Below are 22254 nucleotides of genomic sequence, written 5' to 3'. Positions count from 1 at the left end.
CAGATCTGGAGGGGGAATCCATGTGTGCTTTCCCTGATCTTATTCCTCACTGGTTATCTGTTCATGCACAGTATTGGAGGATGCTCAGTCTCATGGAGATGCCAGTGGCAGCTCACCCCTAACCCAGCTGCAGTCCAGCACAAGGAGGTATCTGCCATCAAATTGCTTTGAAGCCTGATCCACAGCTATGGGAAGGCAAAGTTTAGGCTCCCACTGATGCTAGTAACCACGTCACACTGCAGGATGTAAAGAAACCCCAGAGACCATAATGCAGCGCTGCCAAAAGCAATGACAGCAGCTTATTTCCCTGCTCCTTCCCCCTGTGACCTCATCCCCTCCCGGCTGAAACTGCTTTGGCTCAAGCCTCAGTGCCAAAACTTGCCAAGTTTCCCTGTGCTTAGCTAAGAGAAGGGTTAAAGCTGTTCCATGCTCGTTGGCGCTTGCTCATTGGGGAGGCGTGGAGGGAAGGTGCAGGATGAATAACAGCAGTGGGTGGCAGGCAGCGGGGGCAGCTGCCCTGCCAGCACCTTCACCCAGCCCACACATACACACAGATCCCTCCTCTCGCCACCGTTCAGGTCCCTTCGACACCGGGGCCCCCACCTTGATCAATCAGCGCATGTCAGACCATGATAACCATCGTGCCCTGAGCCCCGGCGCAGCGCTGCTCCAGCCCGCAGCTCTCCCCCCCATCATGTACTCACAGCTCTCCCAGTGTTCTTCAGCTCTGCTTTTCCTAGTGATTCCTGCCTCTTTCGCTTAATGCCTCCACTCCTGATTTGCTGCTGCTGTCCTTCTCCCCCATCCTCGGGATACCTCTCTCCACCTCTCCCACCAAGAGGGCTGGCAGGGATCGGTCCGCATGCATTCACCTTGACTGTACAGCACCAGAGCTGTATCTCACTGCTGCTGAGGTGCGGGAGCCTGCACGGAAAGATCAGCCAGCTAAGCACAAAGGAAATCCTCAGCAGGAGCTTTAAACCTTTTCCTACAGAATAAAATGAACAAAACCCCCAAAACCAAATGAAACCAGAACAACCAAATCAGGGTGAAGAGGAAAAAAATCCCTGCACTGTCACCATTGTCACTGTAAGAGCATCACTGGGTTTGTTAGTATACCTGGGGATGTTCCCACTGAAGCTACTGAATGCAGTTACTGTCACACAGTGCTTGCTCAGTTGGTTTATGAAGTCAGACAGAAGACCGTGGACCTCTGATTTGCAGTCACTGTGAATCACTGCTGCAGGGGCTATGCTGCTGCCCTGATGAAAAGGTGATGGAGTGAGGCATGAATATTCCCAGCATTGCCTTCTCTGTTTGCTGGTTGCTTTTTCTTATAGTTTGCACTCCTGTGGAATGCTTCTGCTATTGCTTTCTTTTTCAGAGACTCACAGAGCCATAGAATTGTTTGATTTGGAAGGGGCCTTAGTGATCATTGAGTTCAAGCCTCCCTGCCACAGTCAAGGACACCATCCACTAGACCAGTTTGTCCAAACCTGCTGTAATATATAGGCTAATTGGACTCCATGTCTCTGTCCCTCTGCTCTTGCTAGCTTGAGGACAAAGCAATTCTTTTATTCATGCCTCAGTTTCCTCCATCAGAAAACTGGACAAAATACTCCAGAGTCCTTTGGAAAGTGCTCTGAGATCTGACAGAGAGAGCTAGCCATGGCAGAGACAGAGGCAGCCAACACACACAGACAATAAAAGACATTGCCAGCCCTAAAGATTAGTTTGCTAAATTACACAGCAGCTACAAGATGAGGAAAAGAAAGGAGTATTATTTGCATGCCATGGGAGCAATAATCCTGTGATTACTACTGAGGCATAAAGATGTTAAAGCTTGGTTCGTGTTGCAGTGCAGAGCTCTTAGAGGTGTAGCAGCACTGTGCCAGGAACAGACAGCTTATGTGCGGTTGTAAAGGTAACGCATGTTTTGTGCCCTTGTGTAGAGTCCAGACTGTGATGAAGATAACCCATCATTGCATTAAGAGATGCACTCTGCAGTCCTTGCATCAGTGGGTGAGCTGCCATCCAGCCCCTCTGACAGCAAGTTAGTTCTGCACATGTTCATCCCTGCCCTTTCTCATCCCACCTGAGCTGCTAAAGCTGGCCTCTAACATCTTGGCAGCTGAAGCTTGAATCATGCTTTAAGGCACCAATTATTCCCATTGACTTTAGAAGGAGCCTGAGGTAACCAAGGTCTTCACTGCTGAGCAGATGAAGTTCTGCCATGCAGAGCCTCAGGCAGCAGTCTACAACCTTGAAGCTAACCCTTCACCATCCATAGTGGATTCCATCTGTTCCTAACAGCTCAGCTTTTCCAAACACTAAGCTTAGAGCTACAGATCCATCCTTGCCTGCCTTTTGCAATGGGAGCTGTTTGGATTGTGAAAGGCACAGGGTCCTAATTCACATGGTGAATGTAACGCTGCACATGACTTACACAATGCTGGTCTTTAGATGGCAGATATAAGGATGGGAGCAATTCTCCCATTCAGGTCACCCAACAAAATGATGAGTTAGGGTTTCTTGGGGCTTGGTCATGTGTCATGCTCAAAATAAATAAGGAAAAGACAAATATTCCTTGTTCGAATGCAGTGACCATCCAGGACCTGTTCTGAATGCTTATACTAGAGAGTAACCACAAACTTTCTGGATCAGCTCAGTTCCTCAGAGGTACTAAAGTAAATAGACAATCAAAATAACTTTGAAGGGTCTTGGCTTTAGTACCTGTGACTGATTAATTAATTGCAATTTAGATAGTTATTCGGGTTGTTAACTATTTGGGCTGTTAACTTTGGGGCAATGGGCTCTCCTTTATTACCAGTGTGAGCAGCAAAACCTGTTTTTATCTGCGACTCCAGGGTGTTAGTGAAGGAAAAGGAGAGAACAGGAAGCATTGCTTGGTACAAGTGGAAGTAGGCTATTTAAATGTGTTCAGAAAAAAGCCCAGAGAAAGAGGGTTGTGGAGCTCTGCTGTCACTTATGATACAGGGAGATTTCCATGTCCAGAGTGGGACTGAGTCTGGGGCAAGAGGGAATACCCTTCTTTCAGCCTTTAGGAGCACCTAGGATGTGGCAGATTGAAGAGAGTTTATGAGTCCATGAGGAAAAGGATGTAGATTTCAGTTTGGTTCCCAACCAGCATCTGCAGCACATTAAACATCCTCAGCAAAGCTCTGCAATTTCAGGACAGAATGTAATGTAAAAAAGAACAAGAATCCAGTACAGGAGTGATATTAACAACTAGATAGCACGTAAGGCATTAAACTACACTTATATCATCTTTTTAAGCTACTTGACTTGTGCCATACGAGTTGGAAACTTCTCTTTTGCTTTAGCCTGCAGAAATTCCACTATGTCTCATAACCCCTACAAGCACTTGGAAATATCTAGAAGGCGGATTGGTACATTGTGTTTTCTCATGGATAAAACACCCAGATCTGGGAATACCACGAGTCTCAGTCAAGCAGCAAACAGAAGAGACCTGTCATGGTCAGAAGTCCATGATGCAGGCATGGTCAGAGGACAATGGACAGGTATCCCAAGGACTTTGGTGGAGTTGATTCCAGGCTCCTATTTCTCTCATCCTGACATGGGGAAACTCCTCGAGTCATTTTGAGTCAGTGTCTCTGCCTCCGATATTTTCCTGCCAGCCTGGTTACGTGGGTGATCCTCTGCTCTAGTTTTCAAGCAGAAGTTCGCACAAATTGATGAAGGAGGCTTTGGCACCTCCGCAGGAGGAAAAGAGGGAGAAGAAGAGAGGGAGAAGTATATGGAGGAGGAGGAGAAATGAAATGGGCTTTTGAAACCATAAAGTTAGCATAGAAAACGGCAGCAGCTTTTTACTCAGGACTGAGGGAGATTCAGCACAGTTTCCTGCTGGTTTTAAAGCCACCCCATTAAGGACCTTGCTGGGTGGCCACAGATGTTCTGGATTGCCTGTTTCTTAAGGGAAGTCCATTGTGCTTTATGGTGTCAACCTAAAGGCTTGAAAAAGAGTTCAAACTCTACCTTGGTTACAGATTGACCATAGAATAAGCTCCTTAGAGGTGGAGATAATGATGATGATAATACTAATAGTAATAATAATAATAATAATGAAAATAATAGTGTATGCAAAGAAAATCATGACTACAAGACCTGCAAAGTCAATGAGGATGCGTTTCTTTTTCAGCCCAAGAGTTTTTAGGCATTAAGGTCTCAGATCATCACTTCTAGCTTTAAACATTTAACTGAAGTTTCTAAGTTAAGAGCTCCTTTTCTTCCCCTCAGCCTCTCAGCATAGTCAGAAGAGGTAAATGTCAGCTACTTTGCAATTCTAGTGCTTTCCTAAGGAAAGACTTGTGAGCTGAGGGTTTGGTTGCTTTCCTCACTAAATAGATTAGTACCTCTCAGTTGCCTAATACTTTTGGAGCTATGTGAGATACCTGCACACAACCTTAGCCTTACCATGTGCTCAGGTAATGCACATTGCCTTGGGTTTGTTAATGACCGGAATTCATAGGCATGCAGCTCTTGCAACTCAGCTTGTGTCAGTGCTTGGTTTGTAAGCTTTGCATATCTGTATCTGTGTATATATATACACACAACCTTATGGGAAGGGTATTGGCATCTAGGAAATATAAACCCTGACACTGACAGCTCTCTGGAACTGAAAGCACTCTGGGAACAGGCTTCTAAAACCAGGCTTTCAGTTCTCTCAATCCCAGCCATCACCAGCTATTGAGTCTGCAGCAGGATAAAGAGCATGTTTGTTTCTAGCTCAGGACCAAGTCCTCACCAAGTTCATTGTGGTCACCCACTAAGATAGGAGAGCTTCTCTTTTCTCAGACCTTCTCAGTTGTGGCTGGTTGAGAAGTGCTAATGCAGAAAACCCTTTTCCTGCCATCCCTGTAAAGGTGCCTGCATTGGTGCATAAGAGGGGGAACAGTGACACAGCACAGCAAGGCAGCTGGAGCCTGGAGCTGCATGCTAGGACCTTCCCAAAGATGTCTTTCTAAGGGAGCAGGACCTGACATCAAGAGACCATTCCTCTAGAAACGTGATTGATCAGCTTGTGCTGATGAGGAACCCAAGTGACACATGTGGGGATCTGGTACCAGCATCCCTGTGAGGCTATGTGTGGTGGTGTGGGAAGTGAACCATGACTTCCCCAGGTGGGTCAAAAGTGTCCTCTTAGAGGAGATTGAACATAAATAAAGCAAAAAAGTGGGAGAGGAGGTTTCTCATTAAGAGCATTACCAGCAGAGAGAAAGAAATCATTGTCCCACTGTACCCAGTGCTTGTCAGGCCACATCTGGAGCAGTGTGTTCAGTTTTGGTCCCTGCTATACAAAAAAGATATGGACAGGCTGGAGAGAGTGCAGAGAAGGGCCACAAAGATGATCCAAGAACTGGGAAACTGAGGAAAGGCTGAGAGAAATGGATCTGTTCAGCCTAGGGAAAAGAAGGGGAGACTTTATCAGCATATTCCAGTACTTAAAGGGTGGCTACAAAGAAGATGGAGACTCCCTTTTTACAGGCAGTCATGTGGAAAAGATGAGGGCTGATGGGCACAAGTCACTCCTGGGGAGACTCCGACTGGACACATATTCCCAGTGAGAACAATCAGTCTCTGGAATAATCTCCTCAGGGAAGTGAATGATTCCTCAGCATTGGACACCTTTAAGGTTCGTCTGGACAGGGTGCTGGGCCATTAGTTTAGGTCATGCTTTGAAAGGAAAGGTTGGACCAGATGATCCTTGATAATCTGGTATTATCAAGGTATTCCCTGATTCTGTGATGTCAGGAGAAGGAGGTAAAACATCACAGACATTTCAACACTTGCAAATATGCCTGTAGCCATCTGCAGCATTAATCCTTCAGCATTGCTGGGATATCTGTCCCATTCCAGGGCTGGCAGCTGTCTAGATAAACAGTTAAATGACAGCCTCACTATAGCCAAGTCAAACAATGGTTGTGAATGTCAAAAGGACTTTCCCTGAGGAATATGCGATAGAATCATTAGTCTACATGAGCTTAGCTTTCAGGACGAGCTGTTCCTGTCTGTACCACATCGGTAAGGATGCTAACACATTCAAGCTCCCTTTGTCCTCATCCTCCTCCTGTCTTGCATACTCCAGGATCAGGTTCAGTCCAGAAAGCCCCTCTCAAACTGCAGCCCTGGTACTTCACAAGATCCCCCATTCTCACCTCCCCCAGGGACAGATTGCTTTCCCCTGCAGATGAACTTTTCCCTCACTGCTGTTCAGGCTGGCTCCCTCTCTCAAGTGGGAGTGCTCAGCCTGGAGCTGGTGGGCCCCCCCGAGCTGAGGAGGTGGACAGCACTGACAGCGAGCAAGTCACTGTTCTCTATACGTGTTACTAGTTATTCCTATTCCCTGCTTGAGGGTTTCTGCTGTCATTCCTAGAGCCAAGACATCCCCTCCATGTCCACCTCCTCCATGGCAGCCACCCTTGCTAGCCCATTTTAATATCGTGGGGGACAGAAGAACAGTTGGGAAGAGGTGGAGAACAGTCCAATGGAGAGTTGAAGAAAAGCTGAACATAATTATATTACTGTGTTTTTTTTGCTCTATGCTGGATATTTTCATGAAACTTCTGGCTTTGAATGACATTTTCCACAGGCTACTCTGAAAAGCTGAGAAATCTGATTTAATATGGGAGCAGATTAGCTGAATATACACACAGCCTGTCCAGTGAGCATCCATATAACCGGGATTCAAGGCTGCATCAAAAGGAATGTGGCCAGCAGGTCAAAGGAGGGGATTCTCCCCCTCTACTGCACTCTGGAGAGACACCCCCCCCCCCCCCCCCCCCGCAGTCCTGATCCAGCTCTGGGGCAACAACATAAGAGGGACATGGAACTGTTGGAGCAAGGTTCCAGAGGGGGCCATGGAGATGCTGGGAGGGCTGGAGCAGCTCTTCTCTGGAGCCAGGCTGAGAGAGCTGGGCTGGGGCAGTCTGGACAAGAGAAGGCTCCTGAAGGGGAGACCTGAGAGCAGCTCCAGTGCCTAAAGGGGCTGCAGGAAACATGGAGAGGGGCTTGGGACAAGGGCCTGTAGGGACTGACCAAGGGGAATGGCTTGAACCTGCCCAAGGGGAGACTGAGATGAGCTCTTAGGCAGAAGCTGTTCCCTGTGAGGGTGCTGAGGCGCTGGCACAGGGTGCCCAGAGAAGCTGTGGCTGCCCCATCCCTGGCAGTGCTCAAGGCCAGGTTGGACACAGGGGCTTGGAGCAAGCTGCTCCAGTGGAAGGTGTCCCTGTCTGGAAGGGGGGTGGAAGTGGATGAGCTTTAAGATCCCTTCCAACCCAAACCATTCTATCAATTTATGAAATGTGGGTCACAGTGAATACAGAAAAGGAAGAATAGAGCCTTAAATCAATTCAGCTTTCTGGAGATACATCTGGGGAAAACTCTATTTTGTCCCTGCTTCCATGTGATGGCCACTTCCCTTGCCAGAATGAGCGATGGCACCAGAAGTATCCACAACCAGTAACAGGCACCATCAACCAACAACTAACCAAGAAAGTTTTAACTGTTTTAGGCAAGATCTCCATGGACAGATACATCAGGGTTATTAAATATGGTAGCAACAAGGCAACAGGCAGCTGAATATGTCTCAGCACCTCTGGTTTTGGCATCTGGGATAACCAAAGGAAAGGTTGTTCCATAGCTCCCTATATCAGAGGTTTCTCACACCACCCTCTGCTGATTGATCCAGGGTCTGGTGGACCTGTATCCATTTCGTGTCACTGTCTACCATGGTCATGGGCTGGTGCCAGCCAGAGTCAGGCATGATAATCCATTCTAAGTGAGACCAAGAATTTATGGACAACAACATCCTTTGTTGGTCTTCTCTTCCCATGTCCTGCATGTCTGCTGTTGCTCTCCAGACCTTTCATCTTTGTCAAGGAGGGATGATAAATAACATGGCAGTTTTCATGACATGAATTAGTTTCTGGAAGCTGGCACACCTGGTTGCTTGAAGGTAAGCAAGCAGTATCCAAGGAGTTTGGGACTCTAAGCTCAAAAGCAAAGGGAATTACAACAACTTCAAAAGTAGGTTAAAACCTAGGTGTTTCCCTGGGTTTTGTGGCTTATACAAGACCTCAGCTTTTCTTTAAGGAAGGTGATTAAGAAAGTTACTTGGGGAAGGACAATAGAGAAGGCTTTGACTCATCATGACCTCATCTTCCACTTAGTGATGTGTATTAAACCCTGAGTATCCTCAGTGTGATCAGATACTGTGGCAACAGATAGTTGTGCAGCAAAATGAGATACAAGGATGAGAGGGTGATTCTCAGCCATCACATGTGGTAAAACTCCTTTCCTAGAGACCTTCTACAAGACTTCTCTGGCAGCAAGGACATGAAAGAGCTTGCGGAGAGATGCTGTATATTGACTGATAGAAACCTTTGAATTTACAGCTAGCACATATCCTAAACCTATGTAAGCTCATTACTTATAATGCTGCCTTCTAGCTCAACCATATATTCTTCATCCTAGGTGTTTATCTCCTCCAGATACACAGACAACACTCAATCTAGCCTTTACCATGACTGGCAAAGTGGTCCAAGATTTCCTCACCTTCATCTACTCTCCCTTTCCAAATGAACCCCAAAGTTCTTCTTGCCCATTTAAAATGGTCTGTATCAGTGTTGACTTTCTGCTAGTTTCATACATCACCTCCAGTCCATCATCCTCTTTCCTACACTGTTTCCTGATTATTTATGTCATCTTTCATTGTTTTTCTGAGATGAGCTGTTCTTTCTTAATGCTTCCCCCTCCCCGTTTCCGATCCAGTTTGAGGTAAATTCACCTGAAAGTGATGGAAGTTCCTAAGGAACAATCTCTCCTGAACACGGCTCTGACGCTGATGCCAGCATTATGAAGGCTGTGTTTTCCTGGATAGCATGACTGTTTGCCAGTTTCGCAAATAAAAGGAATTAGAAGAGAAAGGAGGACTTGAAAGGTGTGTGAGTAATACAGCATCATCTGCAGGGACACATGCAGGGATAACACATGAAAACAAGCTGAGAACACAGAGTACTTTCACCTGCAAGTTAGCTCTCACCACACTTGGGGAAGGTAAAGGATAGCATGTGGCACTGCAACAACTAGGGAAACTGAGGCACAGCGATGCAACTTGCATAAGTCATTCAGCTGGTTTGATGGGCAGCCTAAGCTAAGGCTGCTTATGCTTTGTTGTGGGTTGCAGCTCTCTGAATGATGCAATAAAGCTTAATTTAATTCCACAGTAGGGACTGTAGTGATAGAACAAGAGGGAATGGGTTCAAACTGAAACAAGGGAAGTTCAGGTTAGATATAAGGAAGAAGTTCTTTACTGTGAGGGTGCTGAGGCACTGACACAGGGTGCCCAAAGGAAGCTGTGAATGCTCCATCCCTGGCAATGTTCAAGGCCAGGTTGGACAGAGCCTTGGGTGACATGGTCTAGTGTGAGGTGTTCTTGCCCATGGCAGGGGGGTTGGAACTGGATGACCTTAAGGTCCTTTTCCAACCCAAACCATTCTGTGATTCTATGAACTCCATCAATTACTTGGTAAAAGCACACAGAGCAATTAGGTGTTCCAGTGCACTGTTCTTATCCTCATTAACAGCCAACATCGCTCTGAAGCCTCTTCCCCTTCTTGCAACCACATATGACCTAGTATTGGCTCTAATTCTTCTGTGGGTTGCCCTGGAATCTGCTCCAGGACCACTCCTGGTTGAACACCAAAAGCACCACCAAAAGCAGCCTGCAACCCAAGGACACTGTCACAGAGAAGCGATCTCCACTGGCACAGAGCTGGCATCCTTTCCACCCGCTGACATTCCCACCTCCAAAGAAAGCTGCAGCTAAGTGAGGGGAACAAACATACCATAGAAGGGAAGCGATCCCTGCCAAGCGCTGCAGAAATGGGACACAGATGGTGCCTTAAATGAGAACGGAAGTTTATGTGGGGGCTCTGCTCGTGACGTAGGGTTGCAGATCTTGCAGCAGATGACAGACACTGGGATTTAAGAGCGGGTGAGGAGGAGAATTTGAAGCTTAGACCTATTTGTCCATAAAGATATTAGCTTGTCTGGAGGGGGAAAAAGATATACAGAGAAAAGGTTGAACCCAATAAATGGGTCTGTAAGAATAAGAATGTATTAACCTGCATTTATTTATATGTTGGTTGGGAGACTTGGTCTAGTGTGAGGCATTCCTACCCATGGCAGGGGGTTGGAACTGGATGATCATAAGGTCCTTTCCAACACAAACCACTTTGTTATTCCATGATTCTATGATTCTGATAAGCAAATCTTAAGCCCAGATGTTTGTCAGCCTAGATGGTTATGCTGATTGGCCAGATGGCCACTGCTGATGGCAGTGTATAGGCTAGCATTAGCTTTGCTTTTCCCTGCTCTAGACATACACTTCCATCTTTGTCCTCTACACACAGGCTAGTTGGAAGGGTCCTAGTATCTGGTCCATCTTCCTGCTCCAGCAGGATCACCTGAAGCCCATTGTGCAGGACCACATCCAGGCAGCCTTTGAATGTTTCTAAGGATGGAGACTCCCCAAAGTCTCAGGGCAACCAGATGCCAGGTCTCTCATCCTATCCTCATATGAGGATTGTTCCAGTCCCTTCATCATCCTCCTGGACTCTCTCCAGGATCTCCATGTCTCTCTTGTACTGAAATGCCCAGCAATGAGCACAAAAAGCTACAGGAAAACACTGCTGAAGCCCGGGATTGAACCAGGGACCTTTAGATCTTCAGTCTAACGCTCTCCCAGCTGAGCTACTTCAGCCCTGCTGGGACACTGCTTTTCACAATACCTGTTGCAATATAATTACCTTTCAGCCTGTTCAGACAAGCTCATTTGACATCAGCTGTGAGTCAAATAAGAGATTTCAGAGAACAGCACACAGACAAGCTGGGCTCAAAAAGCAATGGCCCAAGGCAACCAACACAGCCTCCCTGTCAATGTATGTGGCCTCTGTATATATGGAAGACTTCATTAATAATGTGACTCTGAAGGATGTAAAGAAGTCGAACAGGGGAATAGAAAAGGTATTCCTGAAAGACTGACAGGAGACTACAGTTACTTTGAGACTTAAGAAGAGCTCTGTCACTCAAATCATTGCAAGGAAACTAAGCAGATGGAAGTATGTCTCTAGATTCAAAGTTACTGACAAGGAAGCGTGACTGTGAAGTGACAAGGGTGATGGAGGATGAAGGCAAATTGATTGTATGGAGGATTCAAGAAATTACTGTGAATGGGAAGAGGGTAAAAAGAGCAGTCAAACATAGACTGCTTTCTGTGCTTCTGGTGTTGAAGACACTGTCTTGTTTCACTCCTTAGACCTTTCCTTTTAGCTCTGTTAAGGGTGTCAGACTTGGATACCAATTGTGTTGACTAATGTGCTTCTCTTCCATAGGGTTAGACTCATCTGGGATGCCACAGCCATTCCTTGGTTCAGGACACATGCTGCTTATTGTAGAGTGGAGATAAGAACTGAGTGGAGCAGAAGTGTTTGCATCTGTGTCAATAAACCAAATAATAACATCAGAGAGAATGTGCTGATTGTGTTTCCAAACTGATCTGATCAATATATCCAAAATACGAAATCCCCCTCTCCTCAGGGATAGGTTTGGGTCTGCTGGTAAGAAACAAGTGGGACTCCTTGCTGTACCTAAAGACCAAGGTCCATATCATAAATCAGAGTTAAACTCTGGGGTTACACAGCAACTATGATGGGAGAACCAGCCAAGAACTTTACCATAGAACAGACATTTCAGAGCCCACTGAAGGATCTGGAGTTATCCATGGAGCCTGGCTAATCCTTTCACATCAATCTGTCTCTCTGCAGCTAGGGAATGGAAGCCAGGCATATTCCTGTAGTGATATGGGAGATGTTTGCCCAGCCCACCAACTTATTCTGCAGATAATTCTCTACCAGGACTGATGATCTACCATCTTTCACCAGCCCCAAATTCACATCTCACCAGAATACATATGGGAAATGCACAGTAAGTTTTCTATGTCTGCTAAAAAAATCAGTAGTGAAAGGTGTCAAAAATACATTCAATCTGGGTTTGAACATTCAGCTTGACAGCAGCAGATATTTCCTCACAGAGATTTATTAGATAACAGTTCCTGGTATTTAGGGCTCCCAAACTAGGTTATGGAACCTCTTGCAAAGTTCAGACATCAGGACTGTACCTTCAGTGGGTTTTCTTTCTGCAAAGCCACTTCGGCTACTGGATCCCAATGGTGATCCTGCCCAGGACCACTCAGGAGCTGATCACACATACGTGGCTGAGGGTCTCAACATTGCTTTGTTTAGGAGGTGGGAGCCTCTTTGCACAGTTGAACACTGCTACAGAGTTTCTGCTTTTTGTCCATTTACACTTACAAATTGTTTCCTATATGTGACCTAGAAACATGCTAGATCTAGTCCCTGAAAGCTCCTGTGGTGCTGAGAATAGGTGCACATAACAGATCCAGGGCATCATTAAAGACCATGATCACAAGACGACTCAACCAAAAACATTTCTCTGTTGCATTCTGTGTCTGGTAGAGATGCTGATATGAGAGGAACCTAGGATATTACTCAGGGATTTTGAGCCACGGAAGAGTATTTAGGTCTCAGACCTGAGGTGAAAATGAGCAATCCCTTTTACCTATCCTATTGACTCTTTCACCTTCATCTAGACCTCAGGATTCATAAGAAGGTAGTTGGTGATTGGCCTCAGTAAGTCTTTCCAGTTATCCATGGAAGAGGATGAAGAAGAAATCTCCCCCTGCAAATCATCCACAAGCTACGACTGCATGTTCAGAGCATGTCTGGTTATATTTATCTACAGAAGATGCTTATAGGAGCAATTTCTAAGTGACTAAGGATCCTACAAACACAGCTTGGATCAGCCTGCAGAAACAGAAAGCACTTTCTGGTATGTTTTTCCTCATTTGAATGCTGAAGACCATGAGAAAAAGGATTGCAAGGCAGTTGATTTATTAGATTATTATTGTAGGGGTCCATCATAAGTGTTTACTTGTATGTAAAGCTTCGTTTTGAAGGGTTACTAATGTCTGGACTGTGGACTTGCTCCAGGTTTATTCTTTCTTTAAAGACTCTGTCTATCTGGAATCATTAGTGCCTCTAATTCTGTTGAAAGAACACTGTTTTCTCTTCTCTGAAGAGCTGGAAGCTATTTAGCATTACCAGAACTGTTGATGATAACCCCATTCTTAGAAGGCCACATGGGGACATCAGTCTAATAGGTAACAGAGACCTGCTGAACCTGGCAGGACTTTTAATTTGCAAAGCTTAGCAGTTTGGAAAAGGTTCCTGGACTGGGATTCGTCTTACCTGAGTTCTCAAAGGCCAAAAAGGCAAGTCTTAAACCTGACTTAACTACTACAGAGAGCCCACAGAAATCTTGAACACTGGTGTTGAGTTTCCCAATTGAATCTCCTATCAGAATCCAACCAAACAGAACCAAACCAACCCAAAAACTGCACATGAACTCTGGAGGTCTCTATATAACATCATGGATGTTATCAACACACAAGTTTGGCAAACTAAGCATCCTCTTTCTAGCTGAAGTTCATATATCCATCAAAACCAACACTGTCGCAAGTTACAACTCAGTTCTTTGTACCCACAGCAGAAATTATAATACCCAGTGACAATGAGAAAAGGAATTTTCCATCACTGATTTCAGCTGAAGCATTGGTTTTCCCTAGAAATTACCCTTGTGTGAGCACTGTGAGGATGGTGGTGTCACTACATGAGCATCTTGGTTTGTTGCCCACCAGCTGCTAGAAAGCCACAGTCTGCATGAGCTGTTCTGAAGCATTTTGTGCACCTCAGGGACCAACTCAACACCTCTTGTACAGTTTTAATGAAGCCATAACACTTTTTCACCCAAAAAAGCCATGCTATGGAGTCACTCTGTAGGGTTTTCCAGAATCTGTGTTATGCCCATTGCAAATATAGGGTCCTGTCAAAAGGTTATCTCCAAATGTAATTAGAACAGCCCATCTCACTGAGTCTGCACAAACACCACTCATCTTTCAGCTCATCCTGAGCTTTTGAGGTGGGGGGGGGGTCTGTGCATTGGGAATTAGGTCTATCCAGCATGAGGGACTCGGAGCAGAGGAGAGAAAGAGAGCAGAGAAAGCTGTCTCAATGCCAGTGGTGCCATCTAATGGGAAAATTCCCAGGGAATTAATTTCTCGGAAGTGAAGTCCTTAACGGGAGTGTTGCTAGGTGACGTAGAGATGGAAATCAGGAGCTCTGATGTAAGTCTCTCTTTTCTGCTTGCTTTACGACCAACCCTCCGTCAGCCTATTCCCTTTTCCCCAGTCACATATGAGACCGCCCCAGAAAATGAATTCTGTTTCCTGCTTAAATCCACTCTCGGCAATCCCTGAAGCTACTGGAGCAGGGTTTTTGTTTCACCTTCTGTATGCTCAGAGTGTGTCTGGAGAGGAAATTATCCCAGATTTTTGGATTATGAAGAGCCAGGCACAAAACAACAAATAATGAGAGGCAGTGAGGGACCAGATTCTGTGGGTTCTCTCCTTAGTTCACACTTGCAAATGAGAGGTGAGACAGGATCTCTGCATTGCAGCCTCCACATAGTATTGCAGCTCAGCAGCGTCTGGAAGCAGATTGTAGCTCTGCAAAAGAAGTGATAATGTCTTAAAGCACTGCCTGACATAAGTTCCCACTTGGCAACCCCTACAATCCCTTCACATCATTAATAATCAGGAGTGGGCAGGAATGAGTAGTGAAGCCTGTCCTGGTGTCAAGGGATGACTTTATTCCCTGACTGTATTATTTTCCCAGCTCCTACACCTATCTCCTCATCACAGTCTTGCTCACCACAGCACTCCTGCTGCCTTTTGTTTGCAGGAGCATTACAGTGGTTAGAACAGGGTCTCGGTCTTTCTTTGATCTCATCTCAACTTTACCATCGATGAATCATAGGTTTTGAAGTGTCTCAGTCAGACTTGCTTTATTTCTTTAGTTTCTCTGAGGTTGAAAAGGTATTTCCAAGATTCTTTCCCATTTCTTCCCAAGATAAAGACAAGTGCAAGGGTTGGCAGTTCTTACAGGTACCCAAAACCATCAAAGAAATGTATGTTACGTGATGCTGACGCATTGTTTCAGCTGTTCTAGGGGAGATGGTGCAAGTGAAGGTATGGGGAGATCTGGTCCCAGTTTCAGTGCCTCACTGAGCTGAAACATCACCACAGGCAAGGCAGCAGCTCGCAAAACCCCTGTGCAATTTCATGGCTGAGAAAGGGATTAATATTAAAGGCAAAGGGGAGAAACCTTCAATTAAGCAGGTTTGAATCATTATTCTAGCAAGGAGCTAAGCTCTGCTGGTAATGATGGGGCTTGGAGCAATCTGCTCCAGTGGAAGGTGACCCTGCCTGTGGCAGGGGTTGGAACTGGATGGGGTTTAAGGTCCCTTCCAAACAAACCAGTCTGTGATTCTGTGATCTCTTACATTGAACCCAAGAGTTCCAGCACAAGGCTTTGGAGAAACACCCTGAGGAGCTAAGCAATAAGATGCTGAGCCCCAGCATGCCTTGAAGGAGTGATCATAAGGTGTGCAAGAGTCATGGGAAGGTGCATTCAATTCTCACTTTAGCTTCCTGGGCTCATTTTATTGATGCTTCACTTTGTAGTGACTCCAGGAATAATCAAACCCCTACAAACAACACCACCTGAGGCATGGGAATGGGGAGGCAGGATGGATATCCAAGGAGAACTAGACAGGACAAGTTCAAGTCTCTTAATTGTCACACCAGTAACCTGCAGGCAGGATTTAGCTTGATGAGCAGACTCCTCTGCCTCTGTCCTCTAGCCTGGGAGCTATGTGGTGCTGGGGAAGATGAACTGAGCATCTTCTATCTACACACTGCCTACAGACCTTGGTGGACCAGCTAACTTGACAGGATGGATGTATGGTGTTGTGGATAGGACTCTGCAAGCCAAGACAAGGACAGCCTGAGGAGCTGTGGGGAGGGTTTATCAGATGTTGGGATCATTAGCTGGAGTTTGAAGCAGGGACAATGTGTGCTTTACTAACTGACCAAAACGCTCACTGTTTAACCCTGTCTCTGTTTAAGTCCCCAGACAGCACAGGAACCACAACATGTAAACACTGTCTCTGAAGTTAAGCTCCTCCAAGTACCTCTACTAGAGGAAAAGAGGGGTCTGTGTCAGTGGAAACCATTTGTAAACCAATATTGCCTTTGCCTTAGTGCCCAGATGCTGTTCCCCTGCACCTTACTGCTGTTTCAGGCAGGATGATACCAGTGCATATCACATAGATCTTCTGCAATCACAATATTAGTCACTCACAGGAGAGTGATTACAGAGTCTTATTTCTCTGCATCCCTGTCCTTCAACCTGAAGCTGTTCAGCCCACTTCCCATCCCTGGAGAGATCCTGCTGACACTCCTATGGCTTAGACTCATGTGCTTTGAGGTCCTCTGGCGCACAGCCTACCCCTGATTTCACCCTTTGTGCTGTGTTCCCATCCAGAGATCATGCAAACCATACAGATGCATGTTTACCATCTCAGAGCTGCATTGCTAAACTCCTCTGCCTTTCCTGAGCTGAACATGAGAGCAGAGAAGGGGCTATTCCAAACGACAGTTCTAGTGTAAGAACTCTTTCTCCCTTTCTGGGTGCAGACTTTTGGGAGGGGACTCCTGCCTTCATAGTAGGAATCCATGACGTTCCAGATGGCTATGCTAACATATAAGTTTTCAGGAGCCAGTTTGGTATTTGCTGTGTTTTCCCCAGAAGTGCTCAGTAAAACAAGGAAAATAAAACAAAATTAATCCACTGGTTCCCTTGTACCTCAATTCCCCCATCAGCAAAAGGACCATCTCTCTGTTCTAGCAGGTGGAAGCTCTCAGCGGAGATAGGAAAGCACTCAGATCTAAGAAGCACTGTCAGCCCTCAGTCTGAGCAATAAGTGGCTTTTTAGCTATTCCCCATCCTCAAAAGCACCTTGAAAACACATGTGCTCCTAAGCACTGATGTTCTGAAACATCAATATCTTTTCCTGAACATCTCTTCCCAGCTCTCCTTACCTTTAGCCTGTTAGCTGCAGTCTGCCCTGATTTTCAATAATGTGAAAAACAATGGGCAATGAAAGAATAAAAGTAAAAGAACTGATGCCCATACACATAAAGAAGCTGAGCTAGGATGGTTGGTGACACAAGCTCATTTAATAGCTCTTTCAATGGTGTAAAGCCCACTCAGACTCATGAATGAAACATCATGGGGTAAGTGATGGACCAAACAACAAAGCAAGAGAGAAAAAACATCAGGAAAACACAGGCCAGGAGCATCCTCTCCCCACAAAAGACAGACCCCAATGGGTTTCTTTGGTGGAGCATCAGCTGGGAGCCTGGTATAGAAAGCAGACTTGAGAACTTCAGTTCTCTTGGCTAATTATGGCATATATTGCACCACGATGTTCAATCATTTAACTAGACTTAAATCACTATAAACTACACAAATCACCTCCAGTAATCCTTCTTCTCTCCAAATGCTGACACTTTCTTATTCCAAACCACAGCAATCTTACTATCTTCCATATACTAGTGCAACATATGTAGCTCATCACTGCCTCTTAAATAAATAGGAGTTATGTTCCACAATATGAACCTAGGTCACACATAATTTTCTCTGTCTTCAACTGTTTTAAATAGAAAGGCAGTTAGAAATGACCGGAGGGTAAATCTGTGCTTAAATGTAGAGGGTTTGGGACAAAAAAAAAAGAACAATTTCTAATTCTGAATGTTAATTTTTATCACAGTCCCCAGAACTGGAAAGAACAAGGTGTATGTTGTTTGGTTATGCTATTGCTCAGTAAATCAGATCCAGCTCCACAAGCAGCCCTTTGTGCAGGGGCTGTTTCAGAGGTCACATAATGGATCAGCCCTTATCCAAAGCATGGGCAAAAGCTACGTGATGAGTGTAGTGTGAGGGTGGATGTGAGAATGTAGACAATGGACATCACCAAGACAGGGGTATACTGGTTATACTTGGCTTCCCTCAGCTCAGAAGGATACCATAAAGTCCACCTAAGTTTATAGCAGGGTCCTGCAAAGCTCCAGAGCAAGCATGTGGAGATGGGGGAAAGAGCCAGGTTGGATGGGGCTCTGAGGTTCTTCTTCAGGTACCCTGGAGGACTTCAGCTTGCCCATCTGAAGCTGGTTCACCATTATTAAACACCCATTCATCATGTCAAGCTTTAAACTGTTGCTTTATCTTGATGCCAGATATGGCCAAGCAATAGATTTGGGGGTCAAAGCTATTTCATGAGCTTTCCAAGGACAGCTCCCATGGTGGGACTCTTACTTCATAGTCAGCTATGGGCTAATGCAACAGTTTCTTGGCAATCACATCCATTTAGTCCATGGCTTCAAAAAGAAGGACCTCAGTTAAGTGCAGAATATGTTCTACCCTTGCCTAAGGGATTCCTTCAAGAGTTTTCTGACCAGTGATCCAGCTTTTTGGACAAGGATTTGACCCTTGGAAGTTGTGAGTGATACTGGCCTCCAGCAACTGTGTTCAATGAGAAGATCAGGTTGAAGGACATTCCATGAGAACATGGACAGGATCAAGCCCTGCAGAGAGCATAAGCCTGGCAAAGACCCTTAGTGGATCCAGCTCCCACCATCATTTTGACAAATGAAACATGGGAATAATTGAACTTTTCTTTCACTAGGATGCTAGAAGGGCATTGCTTTAAAGCTAGGGAGAGCCACAAGCAGTAAACAAGATAATGGCACTAATGATCCAGCCCCAATTGATTTACCATGGCTAATGCATCCAGCGTGAAATGGACCTGAGTGACAACTGAGTTTGATGGGAAGATTGACAGGTTAAGGCATAGAAGCACTGACCCAAAAGGATTCATGGTATATTATCTGTGTGGCAGGACTGACATTGGCTGTGTTGTCTGGGATCAAACATCTGGAGGCAAAGAAGCCTTGCTCTTCCCTTTACCTTTCTCTATATTTCTCAAGTTGACATGTTACCACTTTCTAGTGCCAATAAACCCTATGGATGTGCTGGATGTAAACTAAGAATGTGCATAGCACATCCCTGCTTTGTGAGTTTTCCTTTCCACCTTTCCCCTTCTCCATCTCCCAGTTTCTCCTGCAGACACCAAACTTGCAACCTTCATCAGGAAATGGGGAAGAAAAGCCATAAAGTGTTGTTCTAACCACAAAACAACTGCACTGTGGCTTTCAAAACGTGTCTTTTACCCCCAGGTGGGAAAAGACAGAGAGAAAACCTGTAAACAGAAAATAGCACAGCGACTCCCACTCACTGAAGCTGCTGCCTCTCCCTCCGAAGGCAGCACACGGATGAGTCACGACTAAAAGCATCTCTCTCCCAGCGGGGCCGGGGCTCTGTCTTTGCCCACCTTCCTTCCCCCGCAGAGGAGGTGGGTTGTGCGGTTCCCCCAGGCACTGCCTGTGAGTCAGGAAACCCCGAGGAGTTAGAAATGTCCCCATATAGGAGGTAAAGCCACCTGCCGGCTTCTGCTCATCTGGCATGCAAACGATCTCTTATCCCAGCAGGGTTTTAGAGAGGTGAAACATGGGGAAGAAGCTCACATCAGTCTCTGCAGCTCTGGGAAGTCTGTGATACAGAGTCCTTTTGGGGGTGCTTGTTCAGACAGAATAGAAGGTGCCAGGGAGACCTTAGAGCAGCCTTACAGTAACTAAAGGAGCTACAAGAAACCTGGAGAGGGGCTTTTTACAGAAGCATATAGGAATAGGACAAGGGGTGATGGGTTTATACTGAAACAAGGGAGACTTAAGTTGGATACAAGGAAAAGTTCTTTACTGTGAGGGTGCTGAGGCGCTGGCACAGGGTGCCCAGAGAAGCTGTGGCTGCCCCATCCCTGGCAGTGTTCAAGGCCAGGTTGGACACAGGAGCTTGGAGCAAGCTGCTCCAGTGGAAGGTGTCCCTGCCTGTGGCAGGGGATTGGAACTGGATGAGCTTTAAGATCTCTTCCAACCCAAACCAGTCTGACTCTATGATACTCTGACAAAAACCTGATCCACCTGAGGTTGGTAAGAGGGTGGTCAGACCTCCTGATGCATCGACAGTTTTTCCCTATATAGAAGTTATTTCAGGATCAGTGGTCAACCCAAGAGCAGTGTGAGGGGGAGATTTCAGGGCTTTAGCTACAGACCAACATCACTGAGAACTATTATGCAAATAGACAGAGCTAAATCTGTGAACAACCTTTGTCCATCTCCATTTCTCCCTGGTTTATTTGTGCCTCCTTTAATACCCATGGCTCATATTGAGAGCTGTCCCCATTGAAATGCCTTAGAGCTGGTAGCAAAGGGTTGTTTTGTGTCACATAGGAATTCAGATTGTCACCCCTTCCCTAAAAGAAAGGAAAATATTTGAACTGAGGATTCCCATATCTAGGAAAAGGAGTGTAAATATAGGGTTATGAAGCAAAGGGTTTGTTTTTATTTTAATATATATTAAACTGGGGGGGAATGTTTTGTTCTCAGTCTAAATTTGCTAATTATTTCAGCACCAAACCTTATATTTCTATATATAACCCTGTATTTCTGTTGGTAAAGTATTTTGCCCTAGATTAAAGAGTGAATTTCAATTGTAACCCCAATAAATGTCCTCCTGATGGCTAACAGGACAGAGCCAAGGGAAGAAATACCCTCTCCCCAAACTCACACGAACTTCAAATCTGCATGTGTATTACATTGTAAAGTTATGCCAAACATAAGATCATAGAATCATTGAATGGTTTGGGTTGGAAGGGACCTTAAAGCTCCTTGAGTTCCAGCCCCTTGCCATGGGCAGGGACACCTTCCACTAGATCAGGTTGCTCAAAGCTCCATCCATCCTTGCCTTGAGCACTGCCAGGGATGGGGCATCCACAACTTCACATGTAACTACTGATCATCCAGAAACAGCCAGAGGGGATGGATAAATAAAGGAAAAAAAGATGTTGTTGAAAAGTTTTGGAAACAAGAAACTGTTTTTGCTGAGTCTTTCCCCATCTGCTCCTCTCTGCAGTGGGAACTGCATTTGCTGTCGTGTTTCGTTCTGTTCCCAGTCTTAAGTAACAGGCCCCAACTAACTGCAGAACTTTGCCTGCATGGCTTTTTTTAGCCAGCCTTTTAAGTTGTGTTCTTTAACGTCTCTCCAAGATGTAGAAAGCCCCTAATTTTCCTACCATCCTCATGCAATTAAAAGTGATTGGCAGGGGGTAGTTTTGTCCATTAAGGCTCTAAGGGCCAGAAGATTTGTCAGCTCCTATCGACAACTATATCTCCCCTGGATGGCAAAGTATAAGAGTGAAACCCACAAACCATGACCAACTCTACTTGGGATTCTGGGCCTTGTCCTCAGCAGGGTGTTGTTTCTGCAGCGCTGGGAATGACCCAGCATACCCAGTGAGGATACTGTGGATTCTATGGAGCATTCACCATTGCGTCCAGTTCTGGGCCCCTCAGTTCAAGAAGGACAAGGAATTGCTTGGAAGAGTCCAGCACAGAGCCACAAAGATGATTAAGGGAGTGGAACACCTCCCTTATGAGGAGAGGCTGAGGGAGCTGGGTCTCTTTAGCTTGGAGAAGAGGAGACTGAGGGGTGACCTCATCAGTGTTTACAAATATGTAAAGGGTGGGTGTCAGGATGATGGAGCTAGGCTTTATTCAGTGATATCCAGTGATAGGACAAGGGGCAATGGGTGTAAACTGGAGCATAGGAGGTTCCACGTTAACATTAGGAAGAACTTTACTGTAAGAGTGACAGAGCACTGGAACAGGTTGCCCAGGGAGGTTGTGGAGTCTCCTACATTGGAGCTATTCAAGGCCCACCTGGACAAGTTCCTGTGTGAACAGGTTACCCTCCTCTTGCAGGGGGGTTGAACTAGATGATCTTTCAAGGTCCCTTCCAACCCTTGGGATTCTGTGATTCCCTCTGGGTGGCATGGGCAGTACAAGTCCACTCTCTCCCTTCAGCAACACAAAAATAGCAATCTCCTGCTGACTCAGCCTGTGAGAAAGGGACTGGGCTTTCAACTGGGAGCTTTTTCCTCTCTAAAATGGCAGGATACAGGCTGTTATCTAATGACACATACGGATTATAAAGAACCAACCTTCTGTTGTTGAAGCGGCTGAATCTGAAAAATGCCAGCCAAGTATTGTATGTAGAG

The 22254-nt window shown here is 45.7% G+C and overlaps 1 non-coding gene across 1 annotated transcript; it reads right to left on the bottom strand.

The window, feature by feature from the left end:
• Positions 1-10731: 10731 nt before the first annotated feature.
• Positions 10732-10804, bottom strand: TRNAF-GAA (transfer RNA phenylalanine (anticodon GAA)). Its single transcript has one exon. It is a non-coding gene; the product is annotated as a tRNA-Phe (tRNA).
• Between the last annotated feature and the right edge of the window lie 11450 nt (positions 10805-22254).

The sequence above is a fragment of the Melopsittacus undulatus genome, chromosome 1, assembly GCF_012275295.1.
Source record: "Melopsittacus undulatus isolate bMelUnd1 chromosome 1, bMelUnd1.mat.Z, whole genome shotgun sequence".
NCBI classification, from domain to species: Eukaryota; Metazoa; Chordata; class Aves; order Psittaciformes; family Psittaculidae; genus Melopsittacus; species Melopsittacus undulatus.
Note: the sequence above shows the minus strand (reverse complement) of the source record. Positions and strands in the feature narration are given on the sequence as shown.